Source organism: Thamnophis elegans, chromosome 9, assembly GCF_009769535.1.
Source record: "Thamnophis elegans isolate rThaEle1 chromosome 9, rThaEle1.pri, whole genome shotgun sequence".
NCBI lineage: Eukaryota > Metazoa > Chordata > Lepidosauria > Squamata > Colubridae > Thamnophis > Thamnophis elegans.
In genome coordinates this window covers 5354665-5374865 of record NC_045549.1, presented here as the reverse complement: position 1 = coordinate 5374865, position 20201 = coordinate 5354665, and positions in this window count along the sequence as shown.

The following is a 20201-nucleotide window of genomic DNA, read 5'->3' as shown; positions in this document are numbered from 1 at the left end:
TTCTCTGTTGCCGCTCCGGCCCTATGGAATGAACTACCCCCAGAGATCCGGACCCTACTCACTCTCATGGCCTTCCGAAAAGCTATCAAAACCTGGCTATTCCGGCAGGCCTGGGGCTGCTGACCTCTGGACTGAGGTCCAGCCCCGCTTAGATTGGGTGCATGGTGTGTTTCTTTTAATCTGCTCTCTTCTGTCTGTTTTTTAACTTTTTTTCTTAAAATTTTATTTCTGTAAGCCGCCCGGAGTCCTTTGGGATTGGGCGGCCTATAAATTTAATAAATAGAAATAGAAATTATTTTCTTGTTTTATTCTTCAAAAGCCAGGATTAAGGAATCTTGGCTCTCCAGAATATCTTAATTCATCAAGATTTTGTTCGGCCTTTGAAAGCTTTCCAAGATTTTGGCTGGAAAGAGGAGAACTTGCGATGCCAACTGAAGCGAAGGGAACCTCACCAGAACAGGTGCAACAGAATTGAACTGCTAGTTGTTTATTTCGTACTGCAAACACCTAAGAAGCTGAGCTGATTTGAAGGTTACAGGCAGAGAAAAGGTTTTGGAGAACATATGCTACGCAAGGAGATTAACTTCTCTCTTTCTTCTAACTGGAGGGGACTAGAGGCTAAAACATAGGAAAAAAACGATTGCAGAAATTGGGTATGTTTGGGTTGATTTTTTTTTAAAAAGGACTAGGGGTGACATGATAGCACTGTGCCAATATCTGAGGGGCTGCCACAAAGAAGAAGGGGTCAAACTATTCTCCAAAGCACCTGAGGGCAGGACAAGAAGCAATGGGTGGAAACTAATCAAGGAGAGAAGCAACTTAGAAGTAAGGAGAAATTTCCTGACAGTTAGAACAATTAACCAGTGGAACAGAAGTTGCCTCCAGAAGTTGTAAATGCTCCAACACTGGAAGTCTTTAAGAAGATGTTGGATAGCCATTTGTCTGAAGAGTTGTAGGGTCTCCTGCCTAGGCAGAGGGTTGGACTAGAAGACCTCCAAGGTCCCTTCCAACTCTGCTATTGTATTATATAATGACCTGACCCCCTAATCATTCATATTCATATATATATATATATATGTATGTATGTATGTATGTATGTATGTACGTACGTAGGTACGTAGGTACGTACGTACGTACGTACGTACGTACGTACGTACGTACGTACACATTACACTCAGTGTTTTTCTGCCAAGACCATTCTCAGGATGGATGGCTCATAAACAGTTGTTCTGGCAGGCATTTGAACAAACAAGAGATCCCCATTTATGGTGGTAAAGAAAGCTCCTTGACTTGGTACACAGATGACCTTAACATGGAGTTCTCAGGGTAAATTCCCAGATGGGTATTTTTTTAAAAAAAGAAATTTGCTTGACAAGAAAGAGAAACCAAGAGTTGCATTCTTAATTGCTGACTTGCCAGTTTCCCAGACCAAGGGCCTAAGGTGACTCTAGAACTCACAGCCCCTAGCAATTAGCCTAAAGTTACCCAGCTGGCTTTCAGGGCTAAGGTGGGACTGGAAGTCTCCTGGTGATTGGCCCAAAGTCATTCAACTGGCTTTCATCTCTAAGGCAGGACTAGAACTCCCAGCCTCCTAAGGAACGGCCCAAAGTCACCCAGCTGGCTTTCGTGCCTAAGGCAAGACTATAATTCACAAGCACTTGGTGTTTTGTCCAAAAATCACCCAGCCAGCTTTCATGTTAAGGTAGGTCTAGAACTCTCTTGGTGTTTCCCCCAAAATCATCTAGTTGGCTTTGATGCCTAAGATAGGACTACAATTCACCAATTCCTGGTAATTGGACAAAGTCACCCAGCTGGTTTTCATACCTAAAGTGGCTGGAACTCAAAGTAGCCTGGTGATTGGCCCAAAATCATTCAACTGGCTTTCATGTCTAAGGTGGTTCTAGAACTCACAGTTCCCTAGCAATTAGCTCTAGGTGGCTTTCATGCCTAAGGCAAAACTAGAATTCACAGTGCCTTGGTTTCTACCCTGGTGCCGTAACCACTAGACTAAGCTGTCTCTCTCTATATTTAGTGTTCAATTATTTCATCCCTGTAGCAACAGCTACACTGTTACTACAGTGTAAAAAATGGATTTTATCAATCTTCTCACCCACCAGGTCCACATAACTATGGACCTCTGGAGTTTCTGACCCATCCGTAGAAGGCGAGAGGTAATTAAATAAGTGCTTGAGTCTAAGTTTCAACTCTTGTGTTTTATAGCGGTGTGTACTGTCTTGGGGAGACCTTTTCGTTAGGAGTTAATTAAAAGTCTGAATTAAGATCTAGAAGATGCTACGGGTGTGAAGGAATGAGGCACTGTTGCAAAATAATGATTCACTGGTTAGACTAAGATGAGTCATCTCTTCGCTCCTTTCTTTTAAAGAAGCTGCGGAGATCTATTTCTTGTATGTGCTTTATTGCTTATTTTAATGCCGACCTGCTGGAAGTGTAAAAAAGTACAAGGGACCTATTATCACATATGGTGGACCTGCCCGGAAACACAAAAATATTGGACAAAAATTTGGAAATGGGTGCAAGAAATTACAGGAGAACAGATAAAATACAAACCCGAAATCTTTCTACTGGGAATAATCAAAGGGAAATATACAAAGAAAATTAAGTACATATTAACACATCTGCTAACTACAGCTAGAATAGCATTTGCCCAATGCTGGAAACAAAATAATACCCCCTCAGACGAATTAGTGATAAAAAAAAAACTTTGGATTGTGCAGAGATGGACAAATTAACACTGAAATTAAAAGATAAAGAAGAGTTGGAATATTATGAAATTTGGAACAATTGGTACAAATGGCTGCAAAACAGGAATAAAATTAATTAAGCCAAAAAACTATATATATATATATATATATATATATATATATATATATATATATATATATATATATATATATATATATATATATATATAAACTTTGTATAAATTGTGTAAATATAGAAGTGAAATATTATATACATGTACAGGTATGATAACATAACAATGTTGATGTAATGACTGTAAGGTGTTGTAGAAGGGAAAAAATAATAATAAAAATCTGCTATAATGTTTTTGGTACTTAGAGCAGAGGTGAGATTCAGCTGGTTCGGACTAGTTTGCCTGAACCGGTAGCAGAAATCACGGGTAGGCCTTCCCACCCGCCCCGGCTCTATGCCGTCCTATTTAGGCATGTTTTTTAGGCCAAGCGCATGTGCAAAAGGCCAGGCGCATACGTGGATGCAAAGTGAGCAGGGGCGCATGGGGCAAACCAGTGGCAACAAAATGTGAAACCCACATTTTGTGACTTAAAAGATTTGAAAAGTAGTCACTCCCTTTAAACATGACTTTTGCCACATTATAGCCCCAGGGGATTATTCTTCTTAAACCAGCAAAAGGAACTGATTATTTGTTTGTCTGTGTTCCCACTTTTGTTAGCGTTCCAAGTATCATGTAGAATTACATCAGAGTCCAAGGCAAAATGATCCTTAAAGTTCCAATTTAATAAAGCAGACATCTTAGCACATTGCTATGGAATCCCAATTCTGGAAATTACATCAGAATCCCACCCAGTTAAAAGTTCATGATCTTGTCCCCACACCCACAATCCATCACATGGTCCTATCTTCTTCTTCCACGCTGGCATCCACACCCAGCTGCTTCCGGTCAGGTGCAAAGTTGCGGAGACAAATACGACCTTGAGCTTCTAGAAAGGATTTTTTTATTTTGAAAACAACACATTCTACCCCTTGCTATTCCCCCCCCCCTCCCTTAATGAGAGTGTGGCAGGCCAAAGATTCTTAAAGGAACCGCTGCAGGCCTGACACTTTTATTATTTACTTAATTATCTCAAAGTGGTAAAGATAGATAATATTCCTTTCTCCTCCTCCTTTCTCCACAACAATCTGTAGGTGGGTTGGGGTGAGAGTGAGTGATTGCCCCAAAGTCACCCAGCTGCTTTTGTGCCTAAGGCAAGACTAGAATTCACAAGGGCTTGGTGTTTTGCCCAAAAATCACCCAGCCAGCTTTCATGGTTAAGGTGGGACTAGAACTCTCCTGGTGTTTTGCCCAAAATCATCTAGCTTTCATGCCTAAAATAGGATTACAACTCACCAAGTCCTGGTGATTCACCCAATGTCAGCCACCTGGCTTTCATGCCTAAGGCAGGACTATGTCAGAGTTTGTAGCAGCAATCACATCCAGAAAGCACATACAGGTAACTGATCCAGCAGGATTCATTAACTTCTCTTTGCGTATAATATAACACATGAAGTAAATATACAATACCAAAAGCAGGTTTTCCAACATGGTAGTAAGTACAAGCAAAACGCAAGCAGAGGGGAAGAACAGTTTCAGTTTCAGTTCAGAGCAGCAGACAAGTTTAGAGCTCATCACAGACTCAGAGCTACAGAGCTAAGCTAAGCCATGCCCAGGCTCCTTGTTGTCTCCTTGTTGCTCACCCAGCAAATACTGTTTCAGTTTCCAAACTGCCCTTATTGGCTGACCTGTTACCATGTCTATTCCAGTTTATGAACATTCATACTCTGACAGACCAGAACTCACACTCTCCTCGTTTCTAGCCTGGTCCTTAACCACTAGTCCAAACTGTCTCCCCATGTACTGAATTTTTGTATAAACAGCAAGTCAGAAAAGTATTGCCCAACCCCATCCCAATTCTGCTAAGCTGTTTCATGGGGACAAGATGGGTATTCCTGGGAAGGACGAGTGAAGAATGCTGGGAATATTATCATAACAACCTCACAAGGTCATTTCCTGCAAGCCTGCCTATCTTGTCAAAATTGAAATTGATTTATAATGCTGCATCTTTATTTTGCAACATCGACCTCTGCTAAACCCGTTTTTTAAATCTCTTTTATTCCCTTCCAATATTTCATATATGAGATTGTTTTGTTTTTGGGTGTTAGGAATTGCCTGAAAAAGATGCAAAACCATATAACAAGGTGCTGTTAATTGCTCAGAGTTTTGGAATTAAAAAATCACAACAATTAGACGGCCCCGAAATGCAGAATCTCCAGAGAAATTCTACTCTGCAGATCAGCAGGCTGTTAACAGGTGGCTGCTTTTAAGCGCAGGTGCTAAATCGCGTCATTACAGGTGGCTGTTCAATAAAATATTCACCCACATACAAATACACACTCACACACGTATTCAGATCCACAATCATCTCTTAATTAAAAAATTGTGAATATCCCCTTTCTTTCTTTTCTTGCACTTGTTGCTTGAATGGCAAAAACGATGGATACTTAGGAGGGAAGTTGGATCCTTGAAGAGTTTGTAGTTTTAATCAGAATAATGAAAGCAGCAATGTGACTCTCTGATGGGAGGGCCGAACCTCAAAAGATGATCACATAGCAATAGCAATAGCAGTTAGACTTATATACCGCTTCATAGGGCTTTCAGCCCTCTCTAAGCGGTTTACAGAGTCAGCATATTGCCCCCAACAATCCGGATCCTCATTTTACCCACCTCGGAAGGATGGAAGGCTGAGTCAACCCTGAGCCGGTGAGATTTGAACAGCCGAACTGCAGAACTGCAGTCAGCTGAAGTAGCCTGTAGTGCTGCATTTAACCACTGCTCCACCTCGGCTCACATGACTCCAGGGCACTGCAACCGTCATAACTATGAGTCAGTTGTCAAGCGTCCGAATTTTGATCAGGTGACTATGGGGATGCTGCAACGGTCGTAAGTGTGAAGACCAGCCATAAGTCATTTTTTTTCCAGTGCCGTTGTAAGTCCGAACGGTCACTAAATGGATAAATCAAGGGCTACCTGAATTCCAAAGTTTCATAACAGGGTTGGTCAGAGGGATTCAACTCAGACCTACAAACTTCAAACGTGGGCCACAGTTTGAACTATTTTCACATTATTTTTTTTCCTGAATACATTCCTTTCCCGGTAAATTGTAGGACATGAACATTTTTCAGCAAACTTGCCAAAAAGGAGACAGCAAAAAAAATTAAGTGTTCTTACTTTCACCTTGCCAATCTGCTGCCAGCAAAAATCCCTTCTAACAGACAGAAACACGACAAATGTCACTGGGATCACGCATTGCTACTTGAGGCTCTGACAGTTTAGTATTTCTCTATCTTTCTCATTTTCTGACTTTGCCACCAAATAGGAGAGAGTGGGAGGTTTGGAGGAAGGCTAGTAAAAATATACCGTCGTATTTGTAGTAGGAGTGTTGGGGAGAACGAAAGAAAGAAACCTTCGTACCTCTAAATAATCATTCCAGTTCTTTTGCTTTCTTGGTTTCCATAGCTCTTCTGGTCCTATATTTCCCACCACCACCACCACTTGTTGCCGAGACACTGATTGGAAACGTCACTCAAATGGCCTCTGATTTGAAATAGTCTTAACTAGTTGATAACCTGGTGTTGCCCAGGTATTTATTTATTAGGGGAGGGGGGGGGATTTCCGGACCAAACATAATTTCTAATATTGAATTGTCCCCCTTACCAGAGGGAGCCTCCTTGTGGAGTACTGTGAAGTCATTACCATGGCAACTCCCCTGCGCTGCACAGTAAGGGCCATTTTAAGGCAGTACAGTAGAAGCCATTTTCAGGCACAACAGGCTGTATCTTAACAGAACACACACACAGATACACCGAGGGGTGTTAGGGGTGTCTTCGCCGCACAGTATTTTTCTCCAGAGAGTAAGTCATCTGTGTACCAAGTTATTGGGCCTTTTGTTCAATGTGCTGGAGAGACGAGAGAGTCTTAGTATCAAGTGTTGGGACTTTGGTAGGATGTCTGAAGTTCTCTGAAGTTCAACATCAGCCTGGAATAAGTGAGGGATGTTTCCCTTGTCTTCCAATATCTCAGGGGCTTCCACAAAGAAGATTGATTGATTGATTTGATTTATTACATTTATATGCCGCCCTTTTCCCCGAAGGGGACTCAGGGCGGCTCACAATTCAATGCGGGTCAACCTATTCTGCAAAGCACCTGAAGGCAGGTCAAGAAGCAACAGATGGGAACTATTGAAGGACAGAAGCAACCTAGAACTTAGGAGAAATTTCCTGACAGTGGGAACAATTTATTAGTGGACCAACCTGCCTCCAGAAGTTGTGGGTGCTCCATCACTGGGGTTTTTCAAGAACAATCATTGGTATGAAATGCGATAGAGTCTCCTGCTTGAGCAGGCAGCTGAACTAGAAGACCTCCAAGGTCTCTTCTAACTCTATTAGTCTGTTAAACTATTCCCCTTCTCCATTTCTTTTTATGAGACAAGTTTACCTTCCTGTTTTAGCATTTTAATGCTTGCTTGCCTTTTGGATGTCTGAAGGAAATCAAGCAGGCTGAAATAACTTGAATCTGGATAATTCCTATCCTTCCATAGACCACTCCTAAGCCACCAGAGAAATATAGTATATTTCTGCCTACACATTGACTAGCCATTTGACTCCAGCTATGGACGCGGTGGCTCGGTGGCTAAAACGCTGAGCTTGTTGATTGGAAAGGTTGGCAGTTTGGCGGTTCGAATCCCGAGCGCCGCGTAGCAGAGTGAGCTCCCGTGACTTGTCCCAGCTTCTGCCAACCTAGCAGTTCGAAAGCAGGTAAAAAAATGCAAGTAGAAAAATAGGAACCACCTTTGGTGGGAAGGTAACTGCTCCATGTATCTTCGGCATTTAGTCATGCTGGCCGCATGACCACGGAGACGTCTGCGGACAGCGCTGGCTCTTTGGCTTTGAAACGGAGATGACCATTGCCCCCTAGAGTTGGGAATGACTAGCACTTATGTGGGAGGGGAACCTTTACCTTTATGGATTTAATAGGCTAATTATGGAGCTATGCAGTGTGATAGCTCACTGTTAGAAATTCTGTTTATACATAGTACCACAGAGCAAGTAAAGAGTACAATCACCATGTGCTCTGTTGGTCAGCTGTTCAACTATAACAGGAAACTGGAAACTCTACTTAGAACAAAAGAGCATAGAGTATATACCATAGATCCAAACTTGTAAACATTATCATCTACTGGCTGAATACTACGGTAGTTGCTGCCTAGAAATATATTTTAACAATGAATTCCAACACTCACATGGTTAGGACGCTGGATTGATGATTAGCAAGCCTACGTTTGAGATCCAAGTGCTGCTGTGTGACAGGGCGAGCTCTCATCAATTGCTCCAGCTCCTGCTGACCTAACAGTTCAAAAGTGAGTAACTGCGAGTAGATAGATAGGTATCATGTAGGGGGATGCATTAATAGCAGAGGTGGGTTCCTACCAGTTCGCATCTATTCGGTAGAACCGGTTCGTCAAATCTACCGAACCGGTTAGAAGAGGTTCCACCAGTGGACCCGGAAAGCAGGCCACACCTACAGAAGAGGTTCCAAAATTTTTTGAAACCCACCACTGGTCCTTGGATATGATTATTCTACACTATCATGCTCCTATTTATAAAACTCAGTGCCTCTGTGAAAGGTAAGGATGACTACTGCGTTTGTGGTGCAATCAGAACATTGCGTGTGTTGAAGTTGTTTGAACGCAAACCAAGGATGCCTTTTTAAAAAAACAAGTTTACATCATATTCTTATGCATGTGTGTGAGGTAATTTAAGGTGGTTCTGACAAGTGTCGTCAGCATCTTCATATCCGGTCACATGGGCGGCAAGCCACTCCCATCCGGTCACATGGGCAACAAGCCACTCCCACAAAGGAGGCCACACCCACAGAGTTGGTTCGAACAATTTTTGAAACCCACCACTGATTAATAGGTACGTTTAAGGAGCCCCGAACCGGGCATTCCCTGGACAACAGTGATGTCACCAGCTATCCTTTCAACTCGGAAACACCTTCGTCGCTTCCAATACGAATGCAAGTACAAACTCCAGCTAACTGATTCAGCCAAATATGCTGGATTCTATCCAAATGGAAATAAGATTTTAGATAGAGTTTCACATCCATTCCTCCCAGGAGCCAGTAGAACTGGAATCCTCATCTACAGTTACAAGTAAACATTGGAGGGGGAGGTTGTGATGTAGTGTGATGATTCCTGGGAATTCTTCCCAAGATTTTTACTCTAATGAGATGTCAGGCGGTACCAAGATTTTCGAGCAAAACAGAGACATATCACATATTCCATCACAAAAAAAGATATCAGGAGATTTAGTCCCTTACCAGCTGTAACATATGGCTGTGAAAACGGGATCGTTAGAAAGCTGAATGAAGAATAATTTTTGTTGAAAGTGTGTCGGGCAGCAAGAACAAGATGAGGCAAAACGAGACTCATTGGGGGAAGCACTAATAATGGAGCTGAAGCTAACATATTTTCACACAGAGGCAAGAGTCATTGGAGAAGATCCTGGCAAGAAGAAAGAGGGAAGAAGAAAATATAAGAAAATAGAAAGTAGAAAGAGGAAGGAAATTAGAAAGAGAAGGAAGGAAGGAAGGAAGGAAGGAAGGAAGGAAGGAAGGAAGGAAGGAAGGAAGGGGAGGCGGAAGAAAGAAGAAGAGGAGGAGAGGAAAAGGAAGAAAAAGAAAAGAAGAAGGTTAGATATTATCATTAATGATATAAAAATGAACTTAGAAGAATTCAAAGAAGTTGTTACTGGCAATTGGTCTTGGCAAAATATGTCTAGCTGCTTTTCCTCCTAGTCAGCAACAGTAAGTAGAATGGCGGGGGGGGGGAATCAGCTGTGCCACATGATTGAGTTGAGCTAGAAAGCAGGAAATAAAGGACAGGATAGGGCAGGGGTGAGTCACCGGGCCAACTGATCATCAGAGTAACTGGTTCACCAGAACTGGTCCAAACTGGCTGAATACCCCCTCTTGCACTGCCTACAATTTCAAGGAATCCCAGGCTCTTCCGAATTACAATAGTCACTTTCTATGCTGGAAGATGCTTTGTATGGGGCCCGTCCAGTTATCTAAAAGACATGTCTACCAAAAAACTTGGAGATGACCTTGAGATGCCTAGAGATTCATGGTTGAGAAGAATCAAATTATCTTCTGGTGTTCCTGGAGCATAGTTTGGGTCACAGCTAGAAATAGTTATAAAGATATTTATGGAAGGAGATGTGAGCCAAAGGGAAAAAAAATAGTATAATAGGCAGACAAAATCATGCAGCTCTCAACAGCAAGGAACTGTGGACTTCAAAAAAAAAGAGTAGATAGACAAAGGAAATTTACTTTTTAAAGCTTGGGCAAGCATGCTCTAAAGGAAAAATATTGATCTCCTGATTCCATAGCTTAATAGCTAGCACAAAATCAGATGGACATAGGTTAGGTTAAAAAGTATATTTTTCTAGCTCATTTCAGACTAGCTATGTAGCCTGTGATTGTGGATTTTCAGTCTTGAGAATTTACCTTTTCTTCCAGACTCTCGGAAAAAAAGGTTACAAACCTGAAACCAAGACAAGTAGGAAAAATCTAATATTTTTTAAAAAAATTATATTTATGAAGAATGTTTCATAGAGGGAAAGTCAAGTTTAAGGAAATGATAGAGGAGGAGGAGGAAGAGGAGGTGGGTATTAAAAAATGGTCATAAGTCATTTTTTTCATTGTCGTCGTAAATTCAAATGGTCACTAAAAGGACTGTTGTAAGTCGAGGACTACCTGTACTTGTGGCAGCATATTCCAGGCCCCTCCCCTTCTGTAAGTGCCTGGTGTCACACACAAGTACAAAAATGCACAGGAACAGCATAGGTGGCACCTTGCTCAATAGTAGTAACTGTGAGAGGGATTTTGGAGTCCTAGTGGACAATCACTTAAACATGAGCCAGCCGTGTGCAGCAGCTGCCAAAAAAGCCAACACAGTTCTAGGCTGCATCAACAGAGGGATAGAATCAAGATCACTTGTTAATACCACTTTATAAGGCCTTGGGAAGGCCACACTTGGAATCCTGCATCCAGTTTTGGTTGCCACGATGTAGAAAAGATGTTGAGACTCTAGGAAGAGTGCAGAGAAGAGCAACAAAGAGGATTAGGGGACTGGAGGCTAAAACCTATGAAGAACGGTTGCTGGAACTGGGTATTTCTAGTTTAATGAAAAGAAGGACTAGGAGAGACATGATAGCATCTTCCAATATCTCAGAGGATGCCCCAAAGAAGAGGGAGTCAAACTATTCTCCAAGGCACCTGAGGGCAGAACAAGAAGCAATGGGTGGAAACTAATCAAGGAGAGAAGCAACTTAGAACTGGGGAGGAATTTCCTAACAGTTAGAACAATTAATCAGTGGAACAACTTGCCTCCAGAAGTTATAAATGCTCCAACACTGGAAGTTTTAAAGAAGATATTGGATAACCACTTATCTGAAATGGTACAGGGGTTCCTGTCTAAACAGGAGGTTGGACTAGAAGGCCTCCAAGGTCCCTTCCAACCCCGTTCTTCAATTCCATTCTAGCACACTGCCACAATAGACACCTTACTTGCTTTGATTCTCTCATCCCATCTTCATTTAATCATTTCGGGGTTTTTTTTTTAATGACCTTTGGTCTTGCTGGAATTCTTAAACAGATGGCATTTATCTAATAAATGTAGTAGATTTCATTTTAAAAGGAGAAACATATGTCTGAATTCTCTCCTTTTTTCTGCACAAAGTCACATCCAAATATGTGGACTGGTTTGGAATTATGAAAGTTCTTTAGATCTCTCATATAGCCACCATCTGTTAAACCAGGATAAATCATTTGATTTATGCTGCATTGTTCTGATGAAAGCTTCTATCTCACCAAACGCTTTTCTTCAATATACTAAAGCGGTTGAAAATATCTTTTGATATGTACTGTAATACACACCTACAGTTGCATCCTTCTCGAAGGGGTCCTATAAAGCTATGTTATCCTGGTATCTGAGGCTCACCTGACGAAAAATGAAGCAAAATGTATTTCATTAATAATATATTCAAAATTGCCCATGGAAAATTCTGTGGCTAATGAAATAGATTCCATCTTTGCAAACAATAAACAATCCCACTTCTTGGAGAAGGATACTGCAAAATCTCCATTCCCTCCCCACTCATTGGGGAAGGATACTGCAAAATCTCCATTCCCTCCCCACTCATTGAGGAAGGATACTGCAAAATCTCCATTCCCTCCCCACTCCAGGGGAAGGATACTGCAAAATCTCCATTCCCTCCCCACTCATTGGGGAAGGATACTGCAAAATCCCCATTCCCTCCCCACTCCAGGGGAAGGATACTGCAAAATCTCCATTCCCTCCCCACTCCAGGGGAAGGATACTGCAAAATCTCCATTCCCTCCCCACTCATTGGGGAAGGATACTGCAAAATCCCCATTCCCTCCCCACTCCAGGGGAAGGATACTGCAAAATCTCCATTCCCTCCCCACTCCAGGGGAAGGATACTGCAAAATCTTCATTCCCTCCCCACTCCAGGGGAAGGATACTGTAAAATCTCCATTCTCTCCCCACTCCAGAGAAAGGATACTGCAAAATCCCCATTCCCTCCCCACTCCAGGGGAAGGATACTGCAAAATCTCCATTCCCTCCCCACTCCAGGGGAAGGATACTGCAAAATCTTCATTCCCTCCCCACTCCAGGGGAAGGATACTGTAAAATCTCCATTCTCTCCCCACTCCTTGGAGAAGGATACTGCAAAATCTCCATTCCCATCCCACTCCAGGGGACGGATACTACAAAATCCCATTATCTCACCACTCCTTGGGGAAAGATATTGCAAAATCTCCATTTCCCACCCTATTCCTGGGGAAGGATACTGTAAAGTCTCCATTCCCTCCACACTTCCGGGGAAGGATACTATAAAATCTCTATTCCCACTCTACTCCAGGGGAAGGATACTGTAAAGTCTCAATTCCCTCCACACTCCAGGGAAAGGATACTGCAAAATCTCCATTCCCTCCCAACTCCTTGGAGAAGGATACTGCAAAATCTTCATTTCCCACCCCACTCCAGGGGGTTACTGCAAAATCCCCACTTCCGATCAGCTGGGACTCCGGAGGCAGAGAATAGATGGGGGGGGGGGGCAGTCAGAGGTGGTATTTACCGGTTCTCCGAAGTACTCAAACTTTCTGCTACTGGTTCTCCAGAACTGGTCAGAACCTGCTGAATACCACCTCCCAATTCAGACGCTTGGCCACTGATTCATATTTATGACGGCTGCTGTACGTGATCTGGTTTTTTCCACTTTCTGACAAACAAAGTCAATGGGGAATCCAGATTCATTTCATAACCGCATTCCTAACTTAACAACTGCCGTGATTCACTAAGCAGCTGTGGCAAAAAAAAAAGAAAAAAGAAGATGACGTAAAATGGAGCCAAAATTCACTAAACAACTATCTTGCTTAACCGAAATTTTGGCCTCAATTGCAGCCGTAAATCTAATATTACCTGTATTTTTATGTTTATTGCACAGTAAACCACACACAGTCATTCTGGATAGTGAAGTGGGCAGCGTACAAATTGCAAAGCAATAAATACAAATCAATAAATACAAATAAGTAAATAAATGTGGTGGTAACTGGTACTTGTCTCGGCAGCCCTGCTTCTGAGTGCTTTCCATCACTCCCACCTCAAAATTTGGGAGTCCGCTTTATAGTATATACACACCCATTCGTGCATACACTCAGGACTATTTTTATTTACTTTAGCAACAGGACGTAAATGAAAAATAACAGCCCGCCAATTCATCCTGATAAAGCACTAAAGATAAAAGGTGGGCAGGGGGAAAACATAAAAGATGACCGAAAGGAATTAATGTTGTCATGTAACTTCGACAATAAAACGGAAGCGTTATAAAACATAATCCGTTCGATATGACATTTGGAGAAGATGAATGGGACCTGGCGGGAGAGAGGGATCATTAATATTTAAAAGGGGGACGCGGCATAGTACAGAGTGGGAGTTGGGGAAATCTGTAACTTTCCAGACATTGATGGATGACATCTGACACCATCTCGATTGGCATGACCAATGTTGCTGGGGGGGGGGGGGGAATGCAGCAACGTCTTGTATATATGTCTACAACATACAAGATTCTAGACTTAATTTAACCTCTAGGAGAGATAAAAGTGTGTCAGTTCAAAAAGGTTTTATGGTGGCTACTTTGTCCCCAGAATTCTACCATTTAGATGTTGGCAAGGAATTATCATTTGTCGGCTGTGACCAGGGGGACCTTTGCCCAGGTTCGCCTGGTGCACCAATTGCGACCCTACCTGGATCGGGAGGCCCTTCAGACAGTCACTCACGCCCGTGTGACCTCAAGACTGGATTATTGTAATGCGCTCTACATGGGGCTGCCCTTGAAGTGTGTTCGAAGACTCCAATTAGTCCAGAATGCAGCCGCACGAGCGATTGTGGGTGCACCAAGGTACACCCACGTTACACCTATCCTCCGCGAGCTGCACTGGCTACCTATTAGTCTCTGAATCCGCTTCAAGGTGCTGGTCGCTACCTATAAAGCCCTACATGGCATCGGACCTGGGTACCTGAGAGACCGCCTCCTGCCGATTACCTCTCTCAGACCAATTAGATCGCACAGGTTGGGTCTCCTCCGGATTCCATCTGCCAGCCAATGTCGGCTGGCGACTCCCCGGGGGGGGGGGGCTTCTCTGTTGCAGCTCCGGCCCTCTGGAACGAGCTCCCTGTTGAGATGCGGATCCTTACTACCCTCCCGGCCTTCCGCAAAGCCACCAAGTCCTGGCTGTTCCAGCAGGCTGGGGGGAGCTGAGAAGCATCTACCTCCTCAGAAATTGTGAATGTTGGTTTTGTTTTTAATATGTTGTCTTTGTCTCATTTTCCCCCTTTCCCTTGTCTTTTGTGAGCTGCCCGGAGTCCTCCGGGAGTGGGCGGCATACAAGACAAATAAATAATAATAATAATTATTATTATTCCTAGAGCTACTTTTGAAAAGAGGTTGGTTGTTACTTATGCCTATTCAATGTGACACATACTGTAGCTTCAAGTCTGTTTTCATCAATAGGATCCTTGCTGCTGTCTGAGCTGCGTTGTATTTTTTTACAGGAATTTGTGACCCTAAGAGGTAACAACTTCAGTGATAGAAGGTGTTCTAACCTAGGCTTCCCAAGAGCATGAAGCAAACTCCTGGTCCTTTTATTAATTGACTATGAATTCTGCTCATTCACATCCAGCAAAGTCTTTCAAGGGAGGATTTACAGTCACAGACCTTATCTGGCTTGGAGAGCTGCCAGGCTGAGATCTGCAGAACTTGGCCAGGAGTCTCGGAGAGTCACGAACCAATTAAGCAAAGTAATTGTCTCCTGCAAACTCCAGTCCCCTTTTGCTCCTTTTTTATTTCCTCTGGGAGAGGCCATTCATCGTCCACCTGTGGCCTTACTCCCAAGTCGCCCCCTGTTCTTTAGCCGTTCCCTTCTCCTAGCAGGTCTGCTCATGCGCACGTTGGGAACAGGCTCCAGCTGTTCATCTGCCTCACTGATGTCTGACTCTGAAGGCAGCTGATAACTGGCATACGGCTCTGGCCTCCTCTCTGCCTCTGACACAGAGCCCTCATCAGAGCCTTCTTTATCTCTATGTGCCTGTTGATAGCTGATTTCTCTGAGTAACAAGGCTTCCAGGAATTTTCTAGCATTTTGGACTTGGCTTGATCTAGGATGCTCATGCATTCCCAGCTGAAACTATGTTTAAGTACCATATTTTTCAGAGTATAAGACACCAAGATTTTTAAGAGGCAAATTAAAAAAAAAAGGGTTTGCACTCTGCAGACGTCCCCAAAATGGCCCCTTTTTTCGTGAAATTGGTCCATTTGTTTTAATAAAAAAGGCATGAAAAGCCTATAGGAAGTGTATAGAGTGCTCCTGGGGGTGGGGGTGGGGACAAAATTGAACAAAAAATGGCCCATTTTTTGCTCATTTCTGCTCTCCCCAGCCCCCAGGAGCACTCTGAAAGCCTCCTAAACGCTATGCAAGGCCATTTTGGTGAAGGGGATGGGGTTTCTGGAGGCAAAAATGCTGTATTCAGTGTATAAGACGCACCCAGATTTTCAGCCTCTTTTTTTTTTAGGGAAAAAGGTGTGTATTATACTCTGAAAAATACGGTATATGAAATTTTGTGTCGTAAAATTAAACAGCTTTCATCATGCCTGCTAATTGGTATTCTTGGGGGGTGCTTTTTCCTAGTATTTATCACATTATAATGAATAAGTACAATTATTTGAACTTGTGCATATATTGTTAAATTTGCTTCCATCTGAAATGGAAATACAGTATGACACCTGGGAAGTGGGATTAGCTTTCTATCCATCCGAGGTTGGTAAAATGAGGAGCCAGATTGTTGGGGGCAATATGCTGACTCTGTAAACTGCTTAGAGAGGGCTGTGAAGTGGTATATAAGTTCAAGTGATTTTTGTACTAATGCTAACAATATAGAAATCTGTAATTCAGGAGATACTTGGGCATCTGTTTTCAAGTGTGGATGTATGTCTTATTTTAATAGGCAGAAGCAGATACCATTTCTCAACCTAAAGGGTAAATTGTGGATGGAAATTTAGGCCATTCTTCATTCTTGACTTCTCCAGAGCCATCATCGTTCAATTGTCTTTGTCCCAAAGAAGATACATAATCATAGCTTGCATGGAGGATGAATTTGGTCAAATCAAAATGATCAAATTTTGATTAATAAACCAGCAACTTGTTAATTTTGGAATGCATATTGGAACCTACTTTTACAGAAAACATAAATCTGCCTGACACTTTAATTGGTTCTCACTTCATTGCGTTCTAATTTATCTTCCTCTTCTGCCACTGGACTTAATTATATCTGGGAAGCAAAGACCCCAGATAAAATTGCCACGCATGTTCAACATGAAACAGCATGATAGCCCTCAGCGAACCACATTTCTGATGCCTCTAGGGCTGGCATTCTAGACTGGCAAAGAATATAAGCTTGGTTCATCTCTCATTCCAATAATCATCTCACAAGGTATGATAGGACCACTGGCTGAAGGAGAGACGGCATCTATCAGGGGAATACAGAGGCATTCCAGCTTAGAATCTGTTCTCGGGAAGAAACACCTGAAATCAAACCCTCAGGTCTATGTGTTGTGACCTAGGCTTCCTTAAAAAGCAAGAAGTAGTGTCTTGGTCCCTGCAAAACCCCTTTTATTTACACAACTGTAAATTCAGCAAGGCTTGGTAAACAGTCTTTCAGAGGAATATTTTCCAGCACCTTATCTCGTTTGGGGCGCTGCCAGATAACTAGTTTCCAAATGCAGGGCAAGGCAAAACTTGGCACAGAGTCTCTTCAAGTCACACACAGAACTTGCCAATCTTGAACCGACCAAATGAACAAATTGTTTCCTGCAAAAGCCCACTCCTCATTTGCTCCTCTTTTGTTTTCTATGGGAGGGGCCCCCACCCCAAAGCCCATTTTTGGTCCCAGGAGGCTGCAATCTAGAAGAATATTACACAGGACTAGCAACATTGATGTTATGCATTTTATGTCTTGGCAAGACAATCTGCCATCCTCTCTAAATCATTAATGACTGAATGGAAATACCAATCTACTCTAATTTTTCCCCCTGTTTTCTTTAAATGTATCCACGCTTATAAATAAATTGCATGTTTATAAAGTCGTTCTATTTGAAAAATTATATGATTTATATGAGGATTAGATTCAGGCCAAATGTGATAATAGCAAGTTACAGAAAATAAGTGGGACAGTTTTTATGGGAATGAAGTGCATCAGGCGAAGGTAAATATGTGGAACAGTTCAAAATAACAATGCTCTTGAAATACACAAATCACTTGTCTTCCAAATGTCAAGTGAGAAATTAATTCACAAATGAATATTTAATTCAAGCAATCACTGTTTTCCTGCTAAACATAACTGAAGTGCATTGCATAGTTTTAACTGTCAATAATGATTTTATCTTACAGAAATAAATAAGATAAGAACAAAATTATTTTCGGCAATGATTATGTCAGGTTGGTATTTTTTTATGTCAAAAAAAAAAAAAACCTGTTTCCCTGAAAATAAGACCTCCTCGGATAATAAGACCAATCGGGTTTTTGAACGCATACACTAAAATAACCCCTCCCCCCAAAATAAGCCCTCCCCAAAAACATTGCAACACAGCAGCAGCCAGGAGGTGACCACGCTCGCCATCTGCACCTCAAAAATAATAAGACCTCCCTGAAAATAAGGCCAAGTGCTTATTCCGGGGGTCGAAAGAAAATAAGACCCTGTCTTATTTTTTGGAAAACATAGTATTCGGGACACTAAAACAACAGAGAAATAGCAAGATAGTGATTGGGAAAAATTCTCATTTACAGGAACCTTTTTATACCTCTTTTATCTTTTAATTCCTTCTTTCCTTTTGTCTTTTTTTTCATGTGGGCTCACTTCATTAACTCCTTAGTTAAATATGTTTTTCCTTAGAGACTTTTATTTTAATTACTGCTGATAATTTGACAGGGTATATAGTCTTAATCTTGTAGCTTTCAAGCTATTTTTAACCCCCTGAATATTCTTAAGGGAAGAACAAAGAGGAGAAGAACCCTTCAAAATCTCCAAGACACATTTAAATAATTGAAAATGCTTTCTCTGGATAAAACTCTGTATTGCATCTGACACATTTTTTTTTAATTTCATTTCATTTCATCACTGTATCTTGAAGACATCAACTGCTTTTAGGATACTGTCTGCTATTTGCCCCTTCATTCATGCAAGACTTGACGGAGAATTATTCCTGGGAGGGAGAATCTAACTAAAAAAAAAACCCCGATTAATGTAGCATGTTAGCCATATCAGACAGGAGGTTACAGGAAATGATTTCAAAGATAGGCAACGCCTTGCACCATACTATTTCCTACCAAGAATAACACAATAACAGAATAACAGAATTGGAATGGACCTTGGAGTAATTTCTAGTCCAAACCCTATATTAGGGGTCTGCAACCTTAAATACTCAAAGAGCCATTTGGACTCGTGTCTCACAAAAAAAGATAACACCAGGAGCCACAAAATCTGGATGGGCGTGGCCCACCACTCACTCCCATCCACATTTGATTGTCTCTCTTTTTGTCTATCTCTGTCTCTGTGTCTCTTCTCTCTCTCTCTCTCTTTCCCTCTCTCTTTGTCTCTCTCTCTCTCTCTCTGTCTATCTGTCTCTCTTTCTCTGTGTTTCTTGTCTCTCTCTTTCTCTTTCCCTCCCTCCCTCTCTGTCTATCTCTCTCTCGCTTCCCCCCTCTTTCTCTTTCTCTCTCTTTCTCTCTCTCTCTCTGTCTCTCTCTCTCTCTATCTCTGTCTCTTTCTCTGTGTGTCTATTTCTGTCTCTGTCTCTCTTGTCTCTCTTTCTCTCTCTGCCTCCCCCTCTCTCTTTGCCTCTCTCCATCTCTCTGTCTCTCTTTTCTCCTCCCCCTCTCTGTGTCTCCCTCCCTCCCCCTCTCTCTTTCTCTCTCTCTCCCCCTCTCTCACTCTCTGTCTCTCCCTCCCCCCTCTGTCTCTGTCTCTGCCTCTGTCTCTCTCTCTGTGTGCGTGTCTCCCTCCCTCCCCCTCTCTCGCTCTCTGTCTCTCCCTCCCCCTCTCTCTGTCTCTCTCTTTCCCCCTCTTTCTTTCTCCCCCTTTCTCTTTCTCTGTCTCTTTCTACCCCCTCTCTGTCTCTCTCTCCCCCCTCTCTCTCTGTGTTTCTCCCTCCCTCCCCCTCTCTCACTCTCTTTCTCTCCCTCCCCCCTCTGTCTGTCTCTCTCTTTCCCCCTCTCTCTTTCTCCCCCTCTCTCTTTCTCTCTGTCTCTTTCTACCCCCCTCTCTGTCTCTCTCTCTCTCTCCCTCCCTCCCCCCTCCCCCCACCTCTCTCAGCATCCCCACTAATTGGGTATGGCTAGTGGAGAGAAAGGAAGGGGTGACCATGGTAGCAGTTTTCCAGTATTTGAGGGGCTTCCACAAAGAAGAGGGAGTCAAATTATTCTCCAAAAGCACCAGAAGGCAAGACAGTAAACAATGGGTTTATAAACTAATCAAGAAGAGAATCAACCTGGAATTAAGGAGAAACTTCCTGAGAGTGAGGACAATTAACCTGTGGAACAGAAGTTGCCTCCAGAAATTGTGGGTGCTCCCCAGGGGTGGGTTTCTCGCCCCGTTCCAACCGGTTCGGTTGGAACGGGGCCGGCGGCGTCCTCGTTCACGCGCGCAGCACACGCATGCGTACTAGCGTCTGTGCGATGCTCCAGCTGCTCCTGGAGGATCGCGCAGGCGCTGTATGCGTTCTGCGCATGTGTGGAAGCGCAGAAC